The sequence below is a fragment of the Equus przewalskii genome, chromosome 9 (genome assembly GCF_037783145.1).
Source record: "Equus przewalskii isolate Varuska chromosome 9, EquPr2, whole genome shotgun sequence".
Taxonomy (NCBI): Eukaryota; Metazoa; Chordata; class Mammalia; order Perissodactyla; family Equidae; genus Equus; species Equus przewalskii.
The window spans coordinates 51919059-51934923 of NC_091839.1; the positions used below are offsets into that span (position 1 = coordinate 51919059).

Below are 15865 nucleotides of genomic sequence, written 5' to 3' on the forward strand. Positions count from 1 at the left end.
AAAGACACGAATCCTCAGATTCAGGAAATCCAACAAATCAAAAGAGAAATTCATACCTAGCACATTGCAGTGAAATTTCACAATATCGAGGACACACAGAAAAATCTCAGGAACAACTAAGCAGAAAATATATATTACCTACAAAGGAGCAAAATTTGACTGACAGCTAACTTCTGACTAGAAACAATGGAAACCAGAAGTTAGTGATATGATGTCATCAGATTTTTAAGAGACAATAACTGTCAACATAGAATTATATCCTCAGAAACATTATTTTTCAAAAATATGGGCAAAAGACAAATGTTCTCAGACCACAAAAATTGAGAAATATTTACTAAATTCATCTTTTAGTGAATGTAATTTAGGAAGAACAAAAAAAGAGCCTTGAAGTGAGGTTAGGGATGCAAAAAGGAATTATCAGAGAAAATTATCAACATATGTGTAAGTATAAACAATCAGGGATTGTATAAAATAATAATGATGTCTAATTTGTAAAATTATAAACAAGAACTAAAATACTAGACATAGTAACATATAGATCTGAAGGATAATGATTAGAATTTAAACATTCTGTTATGTTTGCATTCTAGTGATTAATTTAGATTATATTAAGTTAAATGTATACGCTATAATTCCTAGGGTAACCATGAAAAGAACAGAAATAAGTATATAGGGAAAAATGGACAAGTGGATCTGTATGGGCAAGCAGAAATTCAGCCAAGGAGCTTAAGCAGGTTGCAGTCTTTGCCTGTGTATGACTGTGTTTTTTAAAGTATATATATTAGAAACCCTGAGGTTTAAAAACTTTAAAAAGTATTGCTTTTACTGATTATACTGTTTATAAAACTAATAAGTATTCATTATAGAGCATTTGGAATACCAAATTATATGGTTCACAATGAATACATATCTTAATCCATTTAAAAGCAAACAATACTCTGTTATGTAATACTTTATAAATATATGTCCACATATATAATAAAGAAAATTATCTGTAATTTCTTCTACTTAGAGATTGTCAATACTTTGATGCACCCTCTTCAGGCTTTTACAAACTCCATCTATTATGTTACCTACAATATATAAATTTATATCAGCGTTATCATGTATATGCTATATTATATAATCTATTATCTACATATTTGCCATCTACCTGTCTACCCACCTACCTACCTACCTATTCATCTAAATTTCCAGTTATCTATTACTTTATTTGGCTCTTAAGATGCAGGTAAGATTGAGATTGAGTTGGTCTCTGTGCATTATGGAAAGTTCATTGACTTCCCCAAGATGTTTGAATTTTGGGGCACATATGCATTTCTGATTATTTTCTTATGACAAATATCGTAATGTGGAATTATTGAGTAAAAGGTAAGGAATGTTTTTAAGGTCTCTGATTCACATTGCCAGATTACCCATAAAGGTCAAATTAGTTCAGACCTCAGAGTACATGGAAATGTACATTTCACTTACCAACACTGGGTTCTGTTATAAAATACATGTTTTGTTTTTTATATAAGATTTTTCTGAGTAAATATTTACACTGATTTTATTTTCTATCCTAAATTATACACTGAGGGCAAATAGGATGAGAAGGGAAAGATGTGTACTGATATTTTCTGTATCCTGACTTTTCTAAGGAGAAAAATAAAATAGCAAAATGCCAGCATGGCCAAAAATATCCAACCTGAAAATAAAGCCTTTTTAGGAGCAATGATGTGACACAATGCCTGTGATTCACTTTGGAAGTATGCCCATAACTCCCATTAGTAATAATGAAAGTTAATGACATGCCTTATGGGATCAGACAATGGTCTTCAATATTCGTAACTACTTGCTGGGGTAGAAGCTATTCTGTACTGTCAGTGGGTGTCAGTTTGTAATTACAAATTGCACAAACACTATGCACGGTATGTATTTTGCCAACAAGGATTAACTTGGCATCTGAAAAGATATTTCATTTTGAGCGTCCAAGAAAAACAAAATCTGTGCCTTTTAAAGTAACAAGGTTTGAAGAGTAAACACCCATGAAATATAATTTATTGCTTTCAAATTTAATGGAGAAGCATGTGTTTTTGGATTTTTTTAAAGTTTAAATGATCATTTACTAACAGTAGTCCCCAAGCAATGAGTTAGAGTTGTTTTTAATTAAAAAAAAGTCTACAGTTATCCTGAGCTTGAAGGTCACTTATATTTTAGGCCCATGTATAGTTTACTCAGTTTAGTGGATAACGTGAGGATTTAAAGAGAGATTGTTCAAATAAACCTTTGAAATAGCTTTGATCATGTTTTGAGAAATAGCTTTGTTACTTGATGGCTCCTGGTTTTATGTTTGGTAAAGGTTACTAAGTAGGCTAAAAAGTAACTAAAGTGAAAAATACAGGATTTTCATGAGGCTAAATAGATGGAATTCACTTTCATTTTCTCTGCCCTTCTCCTCACTCACTCTGCTCCAGCCTCTCTGGTTTTCCCAAATACATTAGTGTTCCTTTCCACCCCAAGGCTTTCGTACGTGTTGCTCTTTCGTAGTGTGTTCTCTTTCATTCACTGTCCTTTTCATTCTCCAGTAATCTGCTTCCTTGCAGAAGCCAACTTAAGAAAGCTACCCTTTCTGGTTCTTTCTCCTGAAACTATTTTTTTTTCCTTTCTTTATGGACCTTACCACAACCTGGCATTCTGTATTCATCTTTCCATTTGCTTATTCACTGTGACTCCTACATTAGATTGATGAGAAACTCCTCAATGTCAGAGATCATTTCTAACTTTTTAGCCATCTGTTTCCCATGCCTGCCATAGTGCTGGGCAGATAGTAGATGCTCAATAAATATTTTGTTGACTTCATGTCAAATGAGTGACTAAATGAGTGAATCAGAAATATGTACATTTTGGGGGTTAATTCTATTTACTTTTTATTGAACTTTGTTGAAATATAATATTTTGTCCTTTTGATTTTCACATTTTAAAATGAGATAATAACATTTTTGTTCCACCAGATGGGAGTATGAAGTTGAAAAGAATGCTTAACCTATTATTGCTTATTCTTTTTTATGTACCTAATATCATAAAATTTCATACTTATACTAAAGATTTATTCCTTATCTAAAAAGTTCCATATGTTCATATTTATAGCTAATTTAAAGTTAACTTTATATTCTGGATTTTAAAAGTGTTATGAAATTTTACTTTAAAATAAGAAATAGACATTTATGGCTAAAATGTTCTAACTTGTGCTTATCAAATATTCCAATTTAAATGTTAAACATTGAATATTTTTACGAGCTCATTTTTTATTAGTAAACACTTATAGATACTGTAAAGATAGGATATGTTTACAAAAGACTTTGATATGCGATGATAAATTTGGCTTTAGAAAAAGTTGATAATATTTGAAATAGCAATGCTATTTTCTTTCACTTACCCAATACAAATGTCTTGGTCAATTTAAAATAAAATATTCTATTTTTTTAGCGAACTTTATGCTTTTTATTGGTATATTAGTACATTTTATAACCATCATAATATAAAGGCTCTACTTGTTTTAGAACATTCAATTAATTGTATAGCAAATAAAACTTAAATTGCATTGTTTGCAAAAGTGGCAATGATATTTAAGTACATTTTAAAGTACTTTGATTTTGTAACTTCCTTAAATCTCCTGCTTTAGTTTTATGTTTTTCCTTTTTGTTTGTTTTTGGAGAAAATTAGTTAATTTTGCAGAAATGTGATGTTTATTTGCAATATTTGACATCTCTTCTTATTTCTGCCACTAAAATTTATATTTTCAAATTGTACTCTTTTCTTGCTACTGGTAGGTTTATAGGCATAATATAAGCATATGCTCTATTTTAAGATCCATTAGGGAAGAACCGTGTTACAAGGCCTTCGACAGTGCTTGGCACTTACTTAGTGCTCAGTGAATATTTGTTTACTTCCTTCCTTAATTAATTGATGAAGGGACAAAGTGAATTGATATTTCCTTTTATTAGCAGACGAGGACAAGGTTGAGTATTCTAGGTTTTCATGATATTGCATAGCTAATATATATATAATATAACATTTATATAATTTTTGGCTCTTTGATTCTCTATAACAACGTTAGAAGGAAATGTCATTCACGCTTTTGGATATAGGAACCTGAAACACTGTAAAGTGAAATAATTTGACCTAGGAGTTAATCTAAGTAATGGTTAAAGGCCTTAAAATAAATTCTATCATCTATCAAACTGTCAATATTTATAATCTATAAATGCATAGAAAGAATTGTGGATTTATTTCAAGAAAGTCAGTTGTCTTTGCATATTGAATTTTTAAAAATCAGAGTCTAGGAATTCTAAATTCTCAACTAAATGTAAGTCTGTCGCTATAATGATAAGTTGGAATTTATGACTCACAGATATATGGGACTTACATATGGATAAAATATTTTTTTTCTTAGCATTTCATTCAATTGCTGAGATTTGGAGTGATCTGTAAGTCTCCTGGACAACCATATTGTTCTCACATAGAACTAACTTTGAAACAGACAATTGACTAACTTTTAGGTTAAGGTGACTTTGCTGAAAACTACTTTTGGTGAATGGTTTTCAGACTGATCTTGATGAGTTTTAATATACTTGACGAATTTTCCTCTGGATAATTTTGAGTGAATTTAAATAGGTAACTAGATGTTAGAAAAAGTGTGAATTTGCTTTTCTTGGTAGTACTCTTGTTCTACATGATTGATGGAAAGTGAAGACTAAAAAGGCAAATTTATGAAAGACTAAAATTGTTCCTTGAAAATCATTATCCCTCAAAGACTTTTATTCATATTTATTGGCCATTCATGTTATTGGTAATAACTCATTCTGCATCTTTTAGCAATGTACTATAGTGGAAAGTGTCTACTACCAAAACCAAAACCAGGGTTTGGATCCCAACTCAACTCCATGATTTATCAGGTTGAATATATCTGTAAATTGAGTATAACAATATCTGCCTTTCAGGATTTTAATGTAGTATAATATAAGGTATGTCAAAGTTTACGATCACTGCATGGTGGGGTACTTGATAAATGCTAGTTATCAATACTTTACAAGTTCTGATAACTTTCTTCTAGATTGTTCTTTTATCAAAAAATGGAGATTGCCACATATCTTGAGATAATTATGATGCTGAGTTACCTTTTCACTATTAATGACATGAATGTTTTCTCAGCTTGAGGACCAACTCACTTGACAATCACGTAATTGCAGATTTAGATGTAAACAAAGCTTCCACAACATATTCAGAATCATAAAAAGCATCTTGAGTAAAAAGGATATAGGAAAAACTCTCAAGCACTTCAATCTGTATCTCAGTATTAGTATGTGATTCTACCTAAACGTATTTGGGAGTGGATTTTTTTTCGGAGGACTACTTTTCTAGACAACTGTTTTGAAACAGTTTTCAAAACTAAGAAGCCTGAGAACTGAAGGCAGTCTAATTTTTCTAGACTGTGCCATTAATTAAAAATTCAGAGCTTAGTTAATATTATGCATATAATATAAAGTTTCAAATCATTACAGTAAGCAATGATTTTTATCAAATTACTTATACCAATTATCTTGGTCATAATTTTAGATTGCATAATTGCTGCACAGAAACTTCAGTGGCAGCATATGTCACATTTATCTACTCAATGACCATACTTCTTTTGTGTCTAGACATATTCTGACGGGCTTTACATTCAAATTGACAAGTGAGGCAATTACCAGTCAGCATGTCCTGTAGATTCTACATCTGGCTTACCCATTTGTAGTTTTTCAAAAGCAGCAAAGTCTGTAGAAAGAACTAGAGTAGCTTCATTTGAAACCTGGCCCTAACGCTTACTAACAGTGTGAACTTGGGAGAGTTCCTTAGCATCTCTGAATTTTGGTTTCCTCATCTATAATATTATGATGATAATTAATACAACAATGAAATATTACTCATCTTATTGGAAAAAGTTAATGAAATTAATATAGGAAAATAGGCACTCTCGTACACTGTTGGTGAGAAGAGTCCTTATTTAAACATATCTATAGGGCAATTTGGAATTACATATTGAACATTAAAAGGTACATTCCCATTCCCTATAAACAAGGATGTTCATTGGAGCGTTATTTATAATAGTTAACTTTGGAAACACTTAAATATCCATTATTAGTGAAAAGTTAGGTGAATCATGCTGCATGAAAAAGGATGTACTGAAATGAAAAGATCTCTGAAATATGATAAATAAAAAATAAATCATAGGTTGTGGAAGGTATAATATTACTTATGTAAAAGTGTAAGAATATAGAGGTAATTAATATGTAATACATATTGTATATTAATTAATTAATGCAATATGTAGTTCTTATATGCTGTTATAGTTACTTTGAAGAAGACTAAAATGGTACACAATTATTGACAAGGGTTCCTTTTGGGAGGAGAATGCTGGGATATCTGGGTGCTGGGGGCTGGTTAATGCATTCAGATATATTGTGTGAATTGAAACAAGACAAGACAAATAATTACAAAACATTTTTAAACGGGTAATACCTTCTTTCCATTGTTATTAATCTCCTCGCCATCATGCTAGTTCAGGATTTTCATTATCTCACTAGAGATTCTAACCCAAAGTGGAAGGGACAGGGGACTCTAGAGTGTAAATAAAGTCTATGTAGCGCCTGAGGGCTTTTTCAAGCTACATTTGCCATTTCCTTCCCACATTCGATGCCTGCCCTGCCCCTAGCTAGAGACACCTGCTCTAGTGAGATGTGACTGACAGGACGGGCCTGTGTGCTGTAGGTGCTACTGCTCACAGAAGAGAAGAGGGCCTAAGGAAATTAAAACCCAACATCCAAGGGAAAGGCAGAGGAAAAAGATCCCTAAATAAGTCTAAGGAGTAAATAAAAGGAGAGAAGAAAGCCAGGAGATTGTGGAATTATTGGAGCCTGGGAAAGACAGATTTTTAAGACGGAAAGCAGTGGTCAACCATGTCAAAACCTGTAGAGAAGTCAAATACATTAGGTATTGAAAAATGTTCTTTTTGTGTGTGTGTGAAGCACAGAGTGATAATTGCTGACCTTAGTGAGAACAGTTTCAGTGGAAATGGGGGAGGGGAGTTAGGATCCAGTCCGAAATAAATTGATGAGTTGGAGATGAGACACAGATATTGTAGACTACTCTTTTTTAAGACATTTGGCTATGAACGGAAGAGAGGAGGGAGGGAAAAATGGGGAAAAAGCTCTTTGATGGCCTAAATATTACTAATTGTTGAAGGCAATTTTAAAAACATGTCACCTATCCAAAGTCATCATTTTTGGTAGACATCCCAACTTCAGATGATTAACCTAAAAACAAATCAATTTCATTCCCTAGGCATACATTTTGTAACTAGTTTTTCTTGGAAGCTGTCCAAAGAAGTTATATTGTTCTAATTTTGACGTTTTTCTTGACACTTTGCTGAGATTTTTGATGGTCAAAGCGGGTGTTTAGTAAGTTACAAATTTTCCAGTTTAAATGTATCACATCCATGTTTTCTGCTGTAAGTTTTGGAGTGTTCCTCTCCGCTCTTTCCATGGCTTGCACAAAACTCCTCGAGTGCTTTGACACTCTCCTCAGTTTTTAATTAGTATGACTTTGGCCTTGCTTATGGCTTTCTTTCAAGCAAACTCTGTGTCTCCTCCCATCTCAGAATACTAGGCCAGATGTAGAAGCAGGCAAGATGGTACAGCAGGAGTGGGTGGGAGGAGAAGATAGGCTTATCTAGAAATGCTGTGTGGAGGATATCTGGAAGGTACAACCCATGGAGGAAGCAACTTGTAGCATTGTAGTTTAGCCCAGAAACTTCCCCCAAATTATACAAAATTGAGAAGCACATATGCCTAAATACTACTGCATTTATTTTATGGATGAACAAACTAAGATTATATACCTATATATATATATATATATCTGTGTATATATATACAGAGATATAAACTAAAGTTTGTATTTTGTATTTTATAGATGAATGAACTAATGTTATATACATATACATATTTATATATATATTTATATTGGGAAATGGGTAGTATTCTAAGTTACATATTTTTCTTTGGTCCCCCTCAAGTTATTGCATTGATCCGTGGAACAAGCAGATGTTGCATGATGTTTTATAGACTTTCCTGAGATATAGACAAAATATGTTTAAAATCTTGTGCTTAGCAAAGAGATCATTTGTCTGGCATAAATATTATGCTCAGATATAAGGATATGAATAATGTTACCAGGTCAGTGGGTTACATTTCCAGATTTTTTTTTAATTTAAGACATGACTAGAGAAAATTTGAAAACTATAGAAAAGTAAGAAAATTCCATTATACCATAATTCAGACTTTACCATTATCAAATGTTTAGTAATTTTTTTCTTTCAGACTTTTTTTTTTCAGTTGAAATACTTTTAAACTAAAAAAGAAATTTTCTATTCATGCTGGTCATATTGAAGGACAGGAACAAGAATATAAATTTACTACGTTGGTTATTGGTCTCTGGATCAGTAATTGACAGCCTGGATTTAGCATAGAATCTTTAAACAGATATTATATAAAATGCTCTGTATGTTGCATTCATTGTAAATTATTTTAAGTCCTTTGTGGAGTTCATTTGATTATGCTTAAAGAAATAAAGAAGTTGTATTCAAGTAAGAAGTTGCCTATTAATTTTATAGCCCAGAATACCCCTTGTGTGAGCTGTGTATTTCCCATATACTATCAGAAATTTGCATGAAAAAATGTGTCCCTAGACTCAATCATGATGAGTTGAGAGAGGAATGAGAAATGATTTGTTTTTGCAGTTCAAATGTCATACTTAAGTCAGTATATTTTATTTATTTATGTATTTATTTTTTGGTGAGGAATATTGGCCCTGAGCTAACATCTGTGCCAATCTTCCTCTATTTTTTTGTATGTGGGATGCCACCACAGCATGGCTCAATGAGTGATGTATAGGTTCGCACCTGGGATCTGAACCCATGAACCCCGGCTGCTGAAGTGCAGCATGAGAACTTAACCACTATGCCAACAGGCCGGCCTGCAAAGTCAGTACTTTTCGAAATAGATTCACTAAGCATATAATTTTTGTATTTGTTTTAGGGAAGAACCTTATTTGATAAAGTGCAGTTCTGGCCCATTATGGTTTAAAAAATATTATGTTTTAAAACTCCTCTGTGGATTTGAGGTCCTTGAGTGTTGAGGATTGCATTGTTTTTATTACCTACATTGTTCAGTTAAAATACTTTTTCCATGTTTCATTTCTTTTATGAATTTTCGGTTCTGCTTTCCTGTCTTCTAGTACCTGGCTCATTTTGCACCAACAGAAGTTCATTTGTTGCTGCCTTTGAAAATTTTGCTCAAGCTGATGTCCTTTGCCAATGACTTGTGGAAGTTTTCCTGCATTAATCAGCAGGCTATAGTCTGGTACTTCCCTAGAGAAAAAGGTGAACAAGATTTTCGCACCTTGGCTCAGCCTGCTGACTTTTTCCTTCAGTGCTTTAGGAGTCTCTCTGACTTCTGTAGTCATTAGCAAAAACACTAAACTACAAATGTGATTGGTCCCATTGTACCAGACATGGAAAAACTAAAATAATGATGATAGAACAATACCATTCACATTACATAGACATGAGTCCCCTCAATTTATTGGTCTACTTTTGCAAAGACCTAAATTAGTGGCTAATATACCAATTTAAAGTGCGAAGAATTAGAGGGAAGGACAGTCACCTCACTTCTCTCTAAGACTAAAGAAGATTAGACTCACAGTCTCTTATACAGACAACTACTTGAAAAACTTAGAAATCAGAAGACATTTTGTTTTTCACCTGAAAAGTGGAACAAAGGAGTGGCAATCTCTAATCATTCCCTTGATAAAAGTTTTTTTAAAAAACAAAATATATTAAAAATAAATTTTAAAAAGGTGTGTAAAGGGTTTAAATTAGAATAGAATATATCATTATTAGGAATAGGTTAACAAATTGCAAATTAATAATTTGAGTACTCACAGTGCTGGGCATTGTTGTAGTGCTTTGCCTAAATTAACCAATTTTATGCTCACTATCACTCAATGAAATATATGTTATAATTATCTGATTTTTTGGATAAGGAAGATAACACATAGTGGGATTGATTACCTTGTCACACTGCTATGAAGTGGCAGAGCTGGGGTCCAAGCCTAGGCAGCAGGCTCTCATTCCCTCAGCCTGAACTTCCCTGCTGGGCTGCTGTCTTCTTAGGAACAGTCTTCCTGGGAATTAGACTCAGTTCAGATAGTGGGATATTTTTCTTTCCAATTAAAAGAAGTTGGACTAAATGTTTTCCTTTTAAAAAATCTTATTGTCATATGAAAATTCAAAATCCATATCCTTCTCATTGCCTTAATCTTTCAACATAATGTAGAAGTATAGAGAATTTTGTTCTCTGCCTGAATGATGCCAAAAATATTTATTTAAAATGGTTTAAAAAGGAGTACAGACATTGGGCTGGCCCTGTGGTGTGGTGGTTAAGTTTGGCATGCTCTGCTTCAGTGGCCTGGGTTTGCGAGTTTGGATCCCGGCCATGGACCTACACCACTTGTCAGCCATGCTGTGGTGGCAACCTGTATGTAAAGTGGAGAAAGATTGGCACTGATGTTAGCTCAGGGCTAATCTTCCTCAGGCAAAAAGAGAGGAAGAATGGCAAGAATGGCAACAGATGTTAGCTCAGGGCTAATCTTCCTTACTGAAAAAAAAATAACTTACGAATATAGGTATTTCTAAATATGTGATTTTAGGAATGAAATTTTCAACTTCCACTTATGTATTTGGCTTTATGTATACTAGACAAATACATACTTTCAAAGGTCAGAGTTCCATGGAAATGCAATTAAAATAATCATTTACAGGTGTTTTCATTTTCACTTTTATTAATTGACTTGGTAGACTAGTGATTGATAAAGATCAGTAAGTTTGAAAGTATCTGCTGACACTGTTAGCTCTTGATGTGTTTTAAATGATTAGTAGTTTTATACATTCACAGGTCTCAAATCATACACTTATGTGCATATTGTGTGGAATTGTGAATTGGGTAAAGATAGGAATAGTTTGCAGAAATGAGTCTGATACCAAGTGCATTTTAGGTTTTAATAGCAAATAAACCATTGTATTAATTCGAGATTTATCTAAAGCAGATTGGAATGATTCACTGATGAAAATCCTCTGTTCTTAGTATCAGTTAAGTGACGTTCACTTGAATTATTCAGACTACTCTCTGGAAGGTGGGAAAGATAGCCATGTGACTTCTCGTGAAACTTGTAAGCAGTTAGGACCACTGTGTTCACATGAACTCTGTATATTTAATTAAACATAACTGTTAGGGTCAGATGTTTATTTTACATGGACTTTGAGAATTTATTCCTGATTTGACTGTTTAAGGAATCTTGAAATCATACACTGATTCCTAGAACCTCATTCAGGAATTCACTTTCTTTACATATATAATTACAATTAGTTTGGAAAGTCTGTTCTTTAAAAATGTGTTTATATTAACCACACATAATAGGTGCTTTAATTTCGAGCACTCTGTTTTAATAAATTGTGCTATACTCCAAAGAGCAGAAGAGTTAATTGATTTTAGAGAGACAATTTGTTCCTGCCTTAGAGATGTATCTATTTATTGCCTGTGTGCTTAAACACAGCAATGATATTATTCTATACATATATTAGAAATATTTCCTACTATAGGTTTTTATCAGAATTTTCCTATCAGGGTTATGGCCAAATTTCTTTTGAAATGTCAGAGATTGAGGGGCTGACCCCGTGGCCGAGTGGTTAAGTTCTCGTGCTTTGCTGCGGCAGCCCAGGGTTTCACAGGTTTGGATCCTGGGCACCGACATGACGCCACTCGTCAAGCCACGTTGAGGTGGCGTCCCACATGCCACAACTAGAAGGACCTGCAACTAAGATATACAACTATGTATGCGGGGTGGGGGGGGGGGTTGGGGAGATAAAACAGAAAAAAAAAATGAAGATTGGCAGCAGTTGCTAGCTCAGGTGCCAATCTTTAAAAAAAAAAAAAAAAAGATTGAGCACTTACATTTAAAAAATTCCCAAAATTTTAAAGTTAAAAAAGATGAAGATATGGTATGTTTACACAGAGGAATATTATTCAGTGGACATAAATATGAATACATTGCAGCTCAAATAGAGAAAGATGAAATATAGTAGCATCACGTGGAATGAAAAACGCAAGCTGTAGAGGACATCATAGAGTATGGTCCCATTTTCAAATAGAATCAAAACTAAGCTGTGTGTTATTTAGCAACACACAAATATGTGGTGAAATTATTTTTAGAAAGAAGGCAAGAAGAGTGGTAAATCCAAAAGTCAGGATAATGCCCCCAATGAAGAGGGAAGGGGCTGAGTTTGGGGAGAAGGTAATGGTGATATTCTAAGGTTTAACTTAATGGTGGAATCACAAGGGTTTTATCTTCATGCTTTGTAAATTACACAAACATATATTGTTTTGGATCCATCAGTTACTACATAATAGGAAAAGTTGGAAGACAACAGTTAATTTCCTGCCTATTTGTCATTGTATATGCCTTAGAAGAAACTAGTAAAGTGGCAAATTTAGGCAATTAAGTAGTTATGTCCACAAGAGATCAAATAACAGGCTTACTGATGTTTTTGGGGGTTTTTTTAGATAGGACTACATTATCCTGTCTTAAACTTCATATTTTGTTTCACTATTTAATCTTCATTTCAATGGCAGAATCACTTGACACCCAATTAAAACATGTAAGAGAAATTAAATTTAAAAAATATTTATTAAGCTCTTGCACCACATGTCAGATGGTGTGTTGGGTACTGCTGAAGTCCTAGAGTCGATGAGATGAATTTCTGCTCTTCAGAATCTTGAAGTTCAGTAGGAACAAGAGACTAAAATGTACCTGACTGTATTTCCAATTAGTACAAATTCTGCAAATACAGTGTTAGGTAAGTTTAAATGAAGGAAGTACTTGAGACTAAGCCATCCCTTAATATTATAAAAAAGTATGAATAAAGCAAAGCTTTATATAACAGCTTATATAGAAAAACATGAGCCTTTTTTATTTTGTCAACTCTTTGCTTTATTACATAAGGTTGTATATTCCCCATCCTTAGGAGTTTCCCTTTCAAAATATTAAGATGAGGCAAATGTATTAATTTCACAAAATAGCTGTGATACAGCTTATTCCAAAGATTTGTTTAGGCCGGAGACCCTTGGCCCCGATGGCACTATAATTTACGTTCATTCGTTAAGTCCTTTACCTTCTCTAGGAATGCGTTTGGCATGCTGACAAGAACATCAACTTTTAGAGAGTCTTTGTTTGCATTCCATTGCTGACATTTTTCTGACTATATGACTTCAAGTAAACTATTTAATTTATCCAATTCCCAATTTCTTCACTTATAAAATGGAGTTGGTAATATCTCCCAGACAGAGCTGTGAGGATTAAATTTTATGATGTATACAAAGCACCTAACCAATCTGACCACAGTGGCTGTTACTTGTTTAATCTACCATAATGCCAGATAGGATTTAAGGCTACTTAAAGATAAGACCTTTCGTGCATGCAAATTGGATTTTTAAGAAATCCACCGAATTATTAATTCTCTAGTCCTGGAACATTGTATGTGCTGAGTGACTGAATTTATAAATGAATTAACCATTAAAAGCTGAAAGTCAAGGATGTTTGAAGTCTACTCTCTAATTCAGCTACCAGCAAGTATCTTTTTAGATAAAAGTATACAGTTACCTTCTTGTCCTAGACTGAAAGCTTAGGAAGAAGTGATGGAGAACCTCAGACTACCTTTTCTCTGAAGCCTAGGATGGAATGGACACAGAGAAGAAAGAATCCAGGCGGAGGATGAAGACTCTGGGAGACTTTCCATCTGCTTCTGAATTAGATATTAACCTTGGCTTTGTTATTTAGCTCAATGTCCTGCCTGTAAATTCCAAAGCATCAAGGGTATTTATAATCAAATAGAAAGCAACACATGCATTCCAAATGATATTTGGATTATTTGCAATTTGATATTTTCTGCTCTATTGCTTTGCTCTCTTAGTATGAATCATTGGAGTTGACTATAGAAATGTCACTCCTGTGTGCCTAGCAGAGTGCAAAGATTGTAATTTACCTTTTACTCTCTTTCTCCCATCTCTTCTGTTCAACCGTCTTTCCAAAAAAAGAACCAAACATTCGTGAAGTATTTTAAATTCGTAATGTTTTGCTACCTGTTAAAGAAATGCAGGTGAATCTCTTCCAAATACAGAGTTAGTTAATTATGATTATCTGGCTAAATTTTTTAATTAATTTGAAAATATACATTTAATTCCTCTTAAATAAATAACTATCTCAATTTTCAAGGGTATAGGTAAACAATTCAAAGACATTAAAGTGCCTTTTGGTTTATAATTTCTTTCTTTTTTTGGTGAGGAAGATTGTCCTCAAGCTAACATTCATTGCCGATCTTACTCTTTTTGCTGAGGAAGATTGTCCATGAGCTAACATCTGTGCCAATCTTTCTCCATTTTGTATGTAGGACACCACTACAGCATGGCTTGATGAGCAGTGTGTAGGTCTGTGCCCAGGATCTGAACCCATGAACTCCGGGTTGCCAAAGTTGAGTGCACAAACTTAACCACTACGCCACCGAGCCAGCCCTGGTTTGTAATTTTTTAAATAAAATCAATATCCATGACCTAGTAATTAGAAGCGTGTAAAGCTATTTTGAGTCTTTGTAAACAAAGGATTGGGAGGTTTTGATTGCATTAATCAAACATATTTACAAGCTGTTTGGCATTTTTGGAGGGGGATAGGAGAGGTAAAGATATTTAAAATAAATTTAGCTTTCAAAAACAGTATTTTTAAAAGTTAAATAATAGTTTGTATTTCAAATTAGATATGGTACACCTTAGTTTGTGACAATAGTTTGCTTCTTTAACAGCAAAAGTTATTTCAGAAATGCTCAGGCAGACCTAAGAATTTTAATCCTAGGTCATTTGGAAAGCAAGCATCCACATTTTTTTTTTTTTTTTTTTTGCTGAGGAATAGTCTCCCTGAGCTAACATCTGTTGCCAATCTTCCTCTTTTTTTGTATGTGGGTTGCCGCCACAGCATGGCCACCAACGAGTGGTGTAGGTCTACACCCAGAAACCGAACCTGGGCTGCTGAAGCAGAGCACACCAAACTTAACCACCACGCCATGGGGCCTGCTCATATCTAAATATTTTAAAGGAAAATTGATGAAAGGCAAACTATGATTTCAATTAAAGACAGTGATTCTGCAATTATCTGGAGCTTAGCCAAGTGTGCAACAGTTGTGCATCCTGACGAGTGGCTTAACTCTTTACTCTTTGAGCCTGTTTTTTAGGAACAAGAGAAGACTCAACTCACCACTAAGTGATAGAACATTCAGGATTGAGGCTATTTTTCTGCTCTCTGACACACCTTAGCTGAATTTCAGACATTGTATTACATTTTATCTCTTTGTAAAGGAAACATGATTAGTTGTGTAATTACTGTGCTAGTTTATATGATTCCCTTGGGTTTTAAAGTTTGCATCTTTCATCCTATGTTATCTTCTATAGATTTCTTACATTGGCCTGGAGAAAACGACATTCAGATGTCACCAAGAAGTTCATAATCTATGGGACTTATGCATGTGTCTAGAAAAAAATGTGTGTTGAAGATGAACTTTAACGCATTTATTCAGCCATCAGTTGCATTACTATAACACATGGTAATATATTATTAAGCATTTCATACATGAGGAAACTTACACATAAATCTAGGCTTCTTATAGTTAAGAGGAAGGAATATTTAG

At 33.6% G+C, this 15865-nt stretch overlaps 1 protein-coding gene across 7 annotated transcripts in view; it reads left to right on the plus strand.

Moving 5' to 3' along the window:
* Window positions 1-15865, plus strand: part of GRIK2 (glutamate ionotropic receptor kainate type subunit 2) — a 632212-nt gene that overhangs the window by 97621 nt on the left and 518726 nt on the right. The gene's annotated exons all lie outside the window — the stretch shown is intronic.